Source organism: Hemitrygon akajei, unplaced genomic scaffold, assembly GCF_048418815.1.
Source record: "Hemitrygon akajei unplaced genomic scaffold, sHemAka1.3 Scf000064, whole genome shotgun sequence".
In the NCBI taxonomy this organism is placed as follows: Eukaryota; Metazoa; Chordata; class Chondrichthyes; order Myliobatiformes; family Dasyatidae; genus Hemitrygon; species Hemitrygon akajei.
This window is the reverse complement of record NW_027331950.1, coordinates 718,600-731,659: the sequence shown is the minus strand read 5'-3', so window position 1 is coordinate 731,659 and position 13,060 is coordinate 718,600.

Sequence of the window (13,060 nt, the reverse complement as noted above, 5' to 3'; positions counted from 1 at the left end):
GGGCCGAAAGGCCCGTATTGTTCTGGAGGTTTTCTGTGTTTCAGGGAGGTAGATTCTGGAAGGGTGCAATAATGATTCTGTTGTGATGGGTGATTCCTTAGAGCAAGGGGTTTGGATGGGGTGGAGTTTGTCAGGTGTGTTCAGGAAGGGTTCCTGCCACAACTTGTTGATAAGCCAACTAGAGAAGAGGCTGTACTTGATCTGGTATTGGGAAACGAACCTGGTCACTGGGGTGGGGGAGCTCTTTGGCGGAAGTGATCACAGCTCTTATCTGCTTTACCATAGCGCTGGAGAGGGCAGGAGCACACGATTCGTGTAAACATTTAATTGGGTAGAGTGCTTTCCGGCAGAATGTCAGGAGCATAGATTGTGGGCAGGTATTTTCAGGGAAATTCACGGCAGAGATGTCGCATATGTTCAGGGAACAATTGCATGGTGTTCAACACAGGTAAGTTCCACTGAGGCAGGGAAAGCATGGTAGGGTAAAAGAACCATGGTGTACAAAGGTTGTGGCAAATCTAGTTCAGAAGAACAGAAAAGTTTATGAAAGCTTCAATAAACTACAATAGAGTTCTGGAGAGTTACAAGGTGACCTGGAAATTGTAGGGAAGACCTACAGCGGATTGAAACACTTGAGCATACAGACATTAAGAAAGACAATGTGCTGGAGCATTGGAAAGATATTGAGTTAGATAAGTCGCTGGGACTCGGCGAGATATACCCCAGGATACGGTGGGGAACAAGTGAGGAAATTGCAGAGCTTCTGGCAATGATCTTTGCATTATGAACCAGCACAGGAGAAGTACCAGATGATTGGAATTTTGCAAATGTTGTCGCACTGTTCAAAAAAGGGAGTAGAGATAACCCAGGAGGAAATCATGGACCAATGAGTCTTACTTCAGTGGTAGGCAAGTTGTTGGTGAAGATCCTGAGAGGCAGAATTCATGAGCATTTTGAGAGACATAATCTGATCAGAGATAGTCAGAATGGCTTTCTCAAGGGTAGTTTATGCCTTACAAACCCAATCGAATTCTTTTGAGAATGTAGCAAAACAGATTGTTGGAGGTAGAATAGTGGATGCAGTGTACATAGATTTCAATAAGGCATTTGATAAGGTTCCCCATGCGAGGCTGATTCAGAATGTAATGAGGCAATGGGATCCAGGGACACCTTGCTTTGTAGATCCAAAATTGCCCACAGATGGCAATGGGTAGTTGTAGATGTTTCATTTTCTGCATGGGGGACCCTAACAAGTGGTGTTCCACAGTGATCTCTTCTGTGACCCCGACACCTTGAGATCTTTATCAATAACCTGGATGAAGAAGTAGAAAGGTGGGTTAGTAAGTTTGCTGATGATTCCAAGTTGAGGGTGTTGTTGATGGAGTACAGGGTTGTGTGAAGTAACAGCGCGACGTCAATAGAGTGCAGACCAGAGCTGAAAAGTGGTAGATGGAGTTCAACCCAAATAAGTGTTAAAATGTTCATTTTGAATGGTCAAAATTGAAGACAGAATATAATATTAATGGTAAGACTCTTGGCAGTGTCCAGGATGAGCGAGATTTTCGGGTCCGCCTCCATCAGACCCCAAAGTTGCTCTGCAGGTTGACCGTGTTGTTAAGAAGGCGTGTGGTGTGTTGGCCTTCATCAACTGTGGGATTAAATTCAAGAGCCATTTAAGGTTTAAGGTGTTTCTGGAGTAGGATACATGGTCGGCACAACATTGTACAAGTAGGTACAAGGGAGATGGCAGAGGTAAATTATCCACACAGAAGGGAGCGTGTAATTCATTGCCAGTGAAGGTGGTGGAGGCAAATGCAATGGGGTCTATTAAGAGACTTGTACTGTGTTGGTACATGGAGTTTAAAAATAGAGGGCAGTACAGTAGGCACATTCTGGGCAGTTTCTGGAGTAGGATACATGGTCGGCACAACATTGTGGGCCGAAGGGCCTGTAATGTGCTGTAGTTCTCGATGTTCTATGTTCACTCTCTGCTCCTATCAGATTTTCCTAGACCTTTGAAATTTGGCTTCAACTATTAACTTCTAGCTGACCTCTTTCCCCTTCGATCATAGCCCCCACCTTTTAATTCCGGTATTTCCCCCGTCCTTCTCAGTGCTGACGAAGGGACTCGGCTCGAACCGCGGTCTCTTTATTCTTTTCCATAGATTCTGCCTGAGCTGCTGAGTTCCTCCAGCGTTTTGAGGGAGTTGCTTTGGATTTCCAGCATCTGCAGACTTTATCGTGTTCATTCCAGGATTCGCCGACCGTGACCAGGAGATACAGTAGACCAACCTGACAGACTCGCAGGTGGAGTGTTGCCTCACCTGGAAGGGTGAATGGAGCTGAGGAAGGAAGTAAATGGGAGCGTGCAGAACATACCTCGCTTGCAGGGATATGTTCCAAGAGGGAAATTAATGGGAAGAGGTGAATGGAATCTTTGAGGAAAGCAAAAAATAGAGGGGGAGGGGAAGAATCCGCCTACTGCCAGCGTTTGTGTGGCTCCAATTAATTCTTCCTTTTCCCCAGTTTAAAATTTGAATTTTTAACTTTTATTTGTCCGATCTTAGAGGGGAATAGTTGTTTCTACGTCACAATCTTTAAGAAGTGGAAAGCAGCTTCCTGAATCCAGCAATGGAAAGGGGAACAAATAAGAGGAAACACCAGCTTGGGCTGAGCGTCTAGAACATTCGCTGATGGGTCTCGTCAAGAAAATAGAGAACAACACGGTAAAACTTGATGCTACCTCTCCTGAGATGAAGTCGTTACGAGAGAGTTTTCAATTTGTGCAGGAAAACATTATCTCCCCTGAATTCTGAACTTAAAGCGGCGAAGTGTCAAATCGCGGAGATTTCAGCTCGCGTGGAAAAGTCTCAACATAAGATTATCGATTTGGAAGCAAGATCTCGTCGGGATAATATTCGAATTGTTGGATTGAAGGAAGGGTCTGAGACTGGAGATTTATTAGACTACTTTGCTAACTTGTTTCAATCTCTGTTTCCGGATATTTTACCTCAATCTCCTGACATTGAAAGAGCGCACAGAATTTTCACTTCGCAATCTCGGAACCCGGATAAACCAAGGTCAGCTTTGGTTTCCTTTCTTCATTTTAAAGACCAAACATAAAATATGCAAGGAAACACAGAGTTTTTAAATTTAAAGGTTCTGAGATTCGTTTTCATGAAGATTATCCACGGGAAGTTATGGACCTGCGGTCTAAATTCGTTCCAACCATGAAGATAGCCTATGATAAGAGATTATTCCCATCACTTCAATAACAAGCCCGATTAAATTTATTTCCCAAAGATTCGACTCCACATGTTTTTCTTGATCCCAAAGAGGGATTGGACTATGTTAACTCTATTCCGGTTGTAGCCGAGCTTTGAATGGTTTTAGGATTTTTGAATAGTTGTAATTTCGGAAAGAAGATAAGCTCTGAATATTTCTGATTTGCTTAAGATGTCCTTTGATCGATCGACCATTTAAAGAAGATGTGAACTTTTTGATGTGAATGATGAATGGCTTTTCCGAAATCTGTTTGGTCTACTGAGTGAATTAACACAACGGACAGATTGTTTGATTATTTGTTTTTACTCTCTGTTTTTCATTAATTAAGTGATAGTTTCCATAGTTCATAAGGTCTTTTTCTTTTATGTATCGTTGGGAGTGCTTAGTCGATAGGTAATTAGTTTTTTTAAAAACAGTTTTTCACTGGGCGTGTCAGTTAAATGGAAAATGGTGCTGATTTTTCTTCACTAGAGATTACATACGCATTTTTCTCTTTGTATAATTTTATTGTTTTTGCGTCTTTGGAGATTGTTTCTGCTTTTCCAAGATTGTTTTAAAGGATTAAGTATAAACATTTTTTCTCTCTGAACTTTTATGCTGGACATGGGGAGCCAGATGTTGTAGAGAAAAACTGCACAGTGCAGGCCCTTTGGCCCATGATGTTCTACTTACCTTCCAATCTACTTCGTGAGTAATCTAATGCTTCCGTCCTGTGGAGAATTCTATTCGTCTTTCACTATAAGCCTATGTAGGATTTTCCTAAATGGCCTAACTGTGTCTGCCTCTATGACTATCCCTGGCAGATCTTTCCACGTACCCCTGGGCTATGAAAAAAAAACATCTCTGAGATACCTATATTTTCTTCTGATCACCGTAAAAGTGTGCCCTCTTGTATTAGCAATTTCAGCTGGGAATCTGTTCCATGTTTTAATGATTACTTAGCCTCACCAGTGTCCATTGTTCCAGCTCTGTAAAGCAATGGAAGGCATCAAAGCAAATTGATATTCAAATTGCATATATATCAGTTAGAAGCAAGGCCTGTAATTGGGCAGAAGAACCGGTTAACATGACTTGATATGGCGGTGTGTTTCTTTGTAGTGTTTGGCTTTTTTATATTTAGCAATTTCTTTTCCTTTGCAGGGCTTTTCTATTTTAGGGCCGTATGTTGTTTTCTTTGTAACTTGCAGGAGGAATTAAGGAAAGCTTTTTAAAATCACTGTAAAACGGGCAGCTCGCGGTGTCTCTCTCTTTTGTACTCCATGGGGATGCATTTCGGCTTTTTTTGCCGAATTTCGGGCTTTTTGGGGTGGTGGGAGGATTGGGGTTAGTTTTGATTCACAGGATCAATTGTAAGATTAATTTTAGTTTTCTTTTTTGGTATTTTTTCACATTACGGAGTCCCGGAGCATGCATATTTTATGTATGGTTGTACTTAACACCACCAGTTTTGATTAGACTGCGCTGGTATGCGTTCATTTATATGTTAAGTAAAATAAAATAATAATTATGGCAATTAAACAGATAAATGTTATAAATTGGAATGTACGTGGTTGGAATCATCCTATTAAGCGAAAGAAGATTTTAAACATCATTAATCTATTCCAACGCGATATAATTTTTGTTCAAAAAACATATAACAAAACGGGCAATCAAAATAGATTTTTTTTAAATGTGGAAGGGCCTTCAATTTCACGCTACTTGACAAAATAAAACAAAGGGAGCATCTATTTTTATTAAATGTTATATTTTATTTAACCAACAAGATGTTGTGTCAGATATTAATGGTAGATTTTTAATTGTTAAAGGAAAAATTTGTAATAGAAAAATTGTTCTGGTTAACCAATATTGACCTAATGCAGATGATCCTTCTTTTTAAAACAAAATGTATTTGCATTATTGCCGGACTTAAATGAATATATGTTGTTAATGGGTGGTGATTTTAACTGTTGCTTAAACCCTTTGATTGACAAGAGTTGAACGAATCAGCGACTTCCGAGTTGTTTTGCATCACTTATTAACTCTTTTCTAATTGATTTTGGCCTGTTTGAAATTTGGAGAGATTTACATCCTAATGATAGTGATTATTCTTTTTTTTCACACGTTCACAAAAATATTCGAGAATCGATTACTTTATAGTTGATCCCCGATTTTTGTCCGAAGTCCGGAAATGTGAATATGATGCTATAGTTCTTTTGGATCATGCACCTTTAAGTTTAGCTTTTGAATTGAATGATGTCGCTATTGCAAACTTGCCCTGATGTTCTTCAGAAAATGTATTACAATGTCTGGACTTTGTCGAATTTATTGAGACTCAGATAAAAGTTTTTTTTTTCCTTTTTAACAATACGGGAGATGTATCGAAATTGATTATATGGGACACATTTAAAGCATATTTGCGTTGTCAGATAACTTCCTATTCAGCTAAGCTTAAGAAACAGACAAAAACAGAGTTAGATAAGATTCCAAACAAATTAAAGAGTTGGATAGTATTTCTGCAGTCTCTCCTAACATTGATTTATTTAAACAGAGTTGAACTCCAATCACAATATAATTTGTTATTAACTTATCCTATTGAAAGTAATATGCTTAAATTGAAAAGTCAATTTTATGTGTTTGGAGATAAAAGTAATAAACTATTAGCATCTCAATTAAAAGCAGCTAGAGCTAAAATACAAATTTTAAAAATTCGTAAGGGAGCTGGTAGATTAGATATTAATAAAAAATTATAGACTTTTCTATGAAACTTTATAAATCTCAATTTCATATATGTTGGAGTTTGAATTTAATGTTAACATACTGGATTGACTTAAGGGGGAATTAAGGGGGAAGAAATGATCATCCTGTTAAAGGTGTGTTGGAGGACTGTTGGGAACTTCACAAGAAGAGCGTTTTTAGTTTTGGGTGCCTGGTATCACGCTTGAAATATGTGTTCGTTGGGTAATGAAACATGTCCCACAGTCGCGTTCTCGGTAACCCCACCTTGTTTCTTTCAATGCCTTTATTTGATGATAGGATACACGATTTAATAAACTCTAACAATTCTGTTATGCCTGAGAATTTCTTGGTTCAGTATCTCTTAAGGAAATTTATTGAGATAGTTTAATCTTTGTACAAAAGTATCAAAATATAATTTAACTGGGAATGTTGATGTTGCTGTGTTATGCGTGAATTATTGGTAACAATAAAGAAACAACCTTGCAAACCATTTATCAGGATTTACAACAGAATCGCTTGCCATCATTTCGTGCTTACAGTGGGTGGAGGAAATTTGTCCATGTAAAGCTCTAATTTGTTCAGATTCCCTTACGGTTTTGAAGAGCCTGAAAACAGGTCATTCTCGCAGCAGGTCAGATTTACTGCTGGAAACTCATCAAACGTTGTTTCATATTCAAAGGATTGGATTCGGGGTGTGCACTGATTTGGGGTGCATGAAGACACGGTGAGCAGTCGGGTCCTGAGGAGTCGGTGGACCAGAGGGATCTGGGAACACAGATTCATAATTACTTGAAAGTGGCGTCACAGGTAGATAGCGTCGAAATGAAAGCCTTTGGCACATTGGACTGCATAAATCAAAGTACTGAGTACAGGAGATGGGATGTTATGTTGAAGATGTTGGTGAGGCCTCATCTGGTGTATTGTGTGTAATTTTTGTTACCTGCCTGAAGGAAAATTATCAACAACATTGAAAGAGTGCAGAGAAATTTACAATACGTTTGCTGGGACTTGAGCACTCGAGCTTTAGGAAAAGGTAAGGACTTTACTTCCTTTAGTGTTGGGAAGGTATTCGCTGACGTATACGCTTACGTATATCTTTCGCTGAAAGATTTCGCTGATGTATGCAAAATTATGAATGCTGTTGACAGGGTAAATGCAGGCAGAATTTTTCCTCTGAGGTTGGGTGAGATGGGAACTGGAGGTCGCAGTTTAAGGGTGAAAGGTGAAATATTTAAGAGGAACCTGAGTGGGAATTCCTTCACTCAGAGGGTGGTGAGGGTGGGGGAAGAGCTGCCAGTGGAAGTTATGGATTTCATTGCAGGGAAGTTTGGATCAGTACATGGACGGGAGGGGTATTGAGGGCCATGGTCCAGCTGCGGTTATGGGACTTGGCAGAATAACAATTCGGTATTGAGTAAATGGGCAAAAATTGTTTGTTTCTTTGTTATAGTTCCCTCTGACTCCAAATGAAGTGTCGATGAAGGGGAATTGTTTGGGTCTGTTGCCAGGAAGAAAGCGGTTCGGTCTGCATTCAATATTCGATAGGTTTCAATTTGATTTCTCCCTCATTTTTCTAAGCTCATCGAGATCAGGCCTGGAGCCATCAAGAGCTCCTCATAGGTTCAGTCTGTCATTCCCTTTTCAGCCTCCCGAATGCATTGTGTAGAGACTGTCCGAGCTCTCCCCTCTTCAGAATTAAGCCCATGATATTTCTGTATCACTGACAAACAATGCAATGCTATCCAGTTCCCTGAGCCAGTGTCCACACATCCCTCTGGTGTCCTGAAGGGTTTCCTCCACACTCGCCATTTGTTCTCAGTAGTCACACCATCACGACAAAGACTGAGAGCTGTCTGCTCGCTGGTCTCCGACACAAACACTCACACACGCACAAAGAGACGGACACACACACATGCGGACTCATATAAACACATAGACATGCAGACACACAGAGATATTTTAATAAAGAATGCATTTGAAACTTTAAACTTCTTAAGATGGAGGCAGCTATTTTGCAAATTGTTTGAGATTATTCTTGCTCCGGAAAAATCTAATGTGCCTGTGGGGATATCGTCGGGTTTGGGGGTGCACATGGAAATGGGGCACACTGATTAGCGGATGTGCGCATAATTCAGGATGTGTCGCGGCATTTGGGGTGCACACGGATTTCGGAGTGTTGATGAATTTGGGGTGACACTGATTTGGGTGCTGCTTGCGCGTTTCAGGGTGCACATGGATTTGGGTTTGCACACGGATTTGGGGGTGCACGCTGTTCTGGGGAGTCCGTCGATTTGGGGATGTGATGATTCTCAAGGTTGTTTCATTTATAAATAATTTAATAACGAATGCACTTTGAACTGTGATTTTTCTATTTAATTTAAACATCTATTCTGTGAATTGTTTGAAATGAGTCTTGCTCTGGGATAATCTAATGTGCATGTGGGAGTGTCGTGGGAATGGAGTGTGAACAGATCTGTGTTTGTCGTTAGAGTTTAGGGTGTTGGCATCTTCGGGTGAGCACGGAACTGGGGGTGCAGACTGATTAGAAGATTGCGCTGATTTAGGGGTGTTTTAGCGAATATGGGAGTGCAGAGGTATTTGTGGATGTGCGCAGAAATAGGGGCTTGTTAGCGAATATGGGGGTGTCAGTGGACTTAGGGGCATCTCCTGACATGAAGATGGGTTTGCGGAGGTGCGCAGATTTGGAAATGTCAGCGGATTTGGGGTTCCACACGGATTTTGGGATTTGGTAGACGTGGAGGTGTTCATGGATTTGGGCTGCGCGCGTATTTCACGGTTCTGAGGATGTGGCGTTGTGGTGAATAAGAAGTTGTTTCATTTATAGATGATTTTGACAATAAGTGCAGCTTGAACATTGAATTTTGTTCCTGCTAAATTATTAATGCGAACGTGTTTGAAATGATGCTTGCTCTGGTATAATCCGATGTGTATGTCGGTGTGTCAGCGGGTTTAGGTTGCACATGGAATTGGGGTACACACTGATTCGGTGGATACAGATTTGAGATTGTGCGCTGATTTAAGGGGCCGTCAACGAATATGCGGGTGAACAAGCATGTGGACGCGTGCTTGGTCTTCGAACTTTGTTCTTCCTGTGCTTTAAGCTATTTTGTGAAGTGTTTGAAATGCTTCCTGTTTTGGGGCAGACTCATGTTTACGTGTACCACGGCTTTGGGATCCGCTAGGATTTGGGGATGTGAGAATATTTCGGAGTTTGTCAGCGAATGTGTGAGTACACAGGGATTTTGGGGTGTCACTTGTTTTGGGGGTGCACACAGATTTGAGGGTTGAATGAGGGTTTGCCGATGAGCAGGGTTTTACGGGTGTACACTGGTTTGCAGATATATGCAGAGTTGGGAGTGTTGGCGGATTCAGGGGTGAACACTGACTTTAAGGAGCTGCTGGATTTGGAGATGTGTCGTATCTCAAGGTTGTTTCTTTTAAAGATAAATGCGATATGAACTTTGACCGCTATACCTGTTTTTTTAAATGGAAGCGGCCATCTTGTGAACTATTTGAAATGATTCCTACGTTGGAATAATCTAATGTGCATGTGTGAGAATCAGCGGGCTCGGGTGCACAACGGATTCGCGGGTGCAGACGGATTTGAGAATATGCGGTCAATTAGGAGTGCTTTGGAGAATATGGGGGTGCACAGGGATTTGGGAATGTGGACAGGAACGGGTGTTTGCCAGATAATATTAGGGATACATGCGGATTGAGGGCACACATGAGCTTAGATGCACACGGATTTCGGGGCGCACACATATTTGTGTGTCGGTGCAAATTTGAGTGTGTGCAGAGATTTGGGAATGTCGGCGGATTTCAGGGTGCATACAGATTTTGGGGGTTCGGTAGTTTTGGAGCATACGTTGGGGGTGTGTACATATGTCAGGGTTCTGAGGATTTGGACGTGTGACGACTATCAGACTTGTTTTCTTCAGAGATAATTTAACAATAAATTCATTTTTGAACGTTGAAGTTTGTTCTTGCTATTTTCTAAGGCGGAGGCAGCCGTTTTGTGAACTATTCGAAATGATTTTGCTCTGAGATGATCCAATGTGCAAGTGTGTCTGCTGATTTGGAGCTCTGACGAATCTCAATGTTGTTTCTTTTGTACACAGATTAATCATGAATGCAATTTGAATGTTGACCTCTGCTCTAGATTTTTATGGTTCAGGCAGCCATTTTGTGAAGTGTTTGTTATGAGAGTTCGAGAGCATGTGCAGTTTGCGGGGACAGATGAGAAAGGATTGAACCGAGGGGATAAATTGAATTCGAGGTCTATGCATACGTATATAGTGTGGCCGGGTCAGGCAGAGACAATGGGTCGATCCACACAGAGACACAGAAACACGCTACACAGAAGTGTAATTTCTTATCCGCCTGTCCAGCGCTCCGCCGTGTTCTTTAACACATACGTGGTGATATGGTTGAAACATACTCAACCCCCTACTAGACTTTATGTTCATGTATTAGGGTTAAGGGTGGGTCCTTGACGAGCACCGAAATGTTCTGACTGTGACTAAGTCAGTGAAGATGTTGAAGGGTTTTGTGGATATAAATGCGTTTATTCACCATCACAAGCAGATCTTTTCTTGGCGACCCCCTCGTTAGAGTCCCCCAAACACAGGCTAATCCAAGTGTTTATACTCTCGAGGAGAATGGTAACAGTAGGTGATTCAATACAATTTTACAAACAACAATGACATAATTTACTTCAATATTCTGTGTGTCTCAGTTGGCTCCATTGAAGTACATATTTACAGTGGGAGCACATTAAATTGATAAGAAACCACTGAAGGTTCAGTCACCTTTGTTGGGACAAATTAATTCACACAAACAGTCCAAACATTGCACTAGTTAATTATTTATTCGCAATCTGTCACCACGGGGATTGCACCCGCCTGACATAATTGTTTCGTAAATAATTTTAAAACAGTTATTTTAAAATCTGTTGAAATGTGTCCCTGCGGAGTCGCTAAATGTTATTAAAAACCGCAGGCATGTGTTGCCTTAACATTTCATTCCGAGAGATCGCCTGTAGCACAGTGGGGACAGGTCACTGGACAGAGAAAATGCCTGCTATGTTGGATAGGTACAGTAATGTGGAGAAAGTAATGTACGTGTTCATCGCCGTCATTGGAGTTCCTGGTGAGTGAGCAGAGCAATTCATGTTTGGTCTTTCTGTGTGTTAACCATGTGAATCTGTTGATGATCATTTGACGAGCTTCTAACTTGATGATCATTGGACAAATATCTGTCAGAGATATTGATCCTGTCAGTTCAACACTCTGACTTTTCATATTTAATGACAAGCGGAGCTAAACTCCTGTCTTTCATTGAACTCACGGGATCGCCTCGAACGTTGTTCTTGATTTCAATGACACCTTGTCCGGAGTTGTCCCAGTGTGGGGACAGGCAGCTCTCCCGCAAGCTGTGGCTGGGATGGGTTTACATTGTAAAGTTCACTGTTTCTGAGTTATCGATAAGAGAGAAACCCTGGTCCTGTGTTTGTCGTCTCCCTGTGGAGTTGGTCACAGTCGAATCTCACTGCCTGTCGGTCAATAATTGGGTCTGATCATCTGAACCAGTGTCCACGGATCTGCTGACGAGAGTTATCGAATTGAACTCCGCTGTAGAATTAATCCATTAACTGAGACGCTCAGCTTCAGGTTACCAAGTTGTTCCTGCTTTCTCTCTGAGACGCGTCGTAAATTGGGGCACCGCTTCGTCCTGTTGAAAAGTCTCGGTCCAGAACCGAAGTTTGTTCAATTCCATGGATGCTGCCTGACCTGCTGAGTCCCTTCAGTATTTTGTCTGTGTTGCGCCCTTCAGTATCCCTTCCCGGCCCCATCAGATGCTGAGTTTCCAAGGGGCCTGGTCAGTCACGGTTAAATCAGTGAAACCGGCCACCAGAAGTGAAACACTTCTTCAGTCTTATCTCCACACTGAAGAAGGAAGGTCAGAGACAGTGTGACCAGTGTCTCATGTTAGATTAACAGCCGTTCCTAGACTGTGGTGCTCGAGATCTTCAGCTGAAACACGATCCCTTGAGGAATGGGTTCAGTAATGCCCAGTATCTGTTCTCTCTTTCTATCTCTCCGTCTGTCTTTCTCCAACGAATTTAGTGGCGATTGTGATCCTGTCCCGGGGAAAGTGCCGCCTCTCTACCTGCACCACTCGCTACCTGGTGGCCATGGCAGTGGCGGATATGCTGACCGTTGTCACCCAAGTCATTTTCTCTCAAATCAATGGGTATTACTTCCCGTGGAGTTTTCTGAGCATCTCCCCTGTGTGCAGTGTTATGTATGTACTGAGGTTCACAGCCACACACTGTTCTGTCTGGTTCACCGTCACTTTCACCTTTGACCGGTTTGTCGCCATTTGCTGCCAGAAAATGAAAACAAGATATTGCACCGGGAAAACTGCGGCTGTGGTTCTGACAACAACCGGCGTACTGTCCTGTCTGAGAAACGTTCCCCGATACTTTATAAGTACTTTTCAATACTTCAATAATCTGTGTCGGACAACTGGTTCCTTTGAAGTACATATTTACAGTGGAAGCACATTTAATTGACAAGACACCTCGGACGGTTCGGTCACCTTTGTTATAACAATCTAACTCCCACAAATGATCTAAATATTATTCATTAATTTAATTACAATCTGTCATCGCAGGGATTGCACCTGTCTGACGTAATTGGTTTGTAAATAATTTAAAAACCTTTATTTTAAAATCTGTTGAAATCTGTCCCTGTGGAATTGCTAAATGGCTTTTAAAAGCCCAGGCATGTACTTCCTTAATGTTTCATTCCGAGAGATCGCCTGTCGCACAAAGAGACAAATCACTGGCCAGAGAAAATGTCTGAGATGTTGGATAGGTATATCAGTGTGGAGAAAATATTGTACATGTTCATTGCCGTCATTGGAGTTCCTGGTGAGTGAGCAAAGCATTTAATGTTCGGTATTTCTGTGTTAACCGGTGTGAAACTGTTTAAGATAATGTTACAAGCTTACAAACTGATCATCACTGCACAAA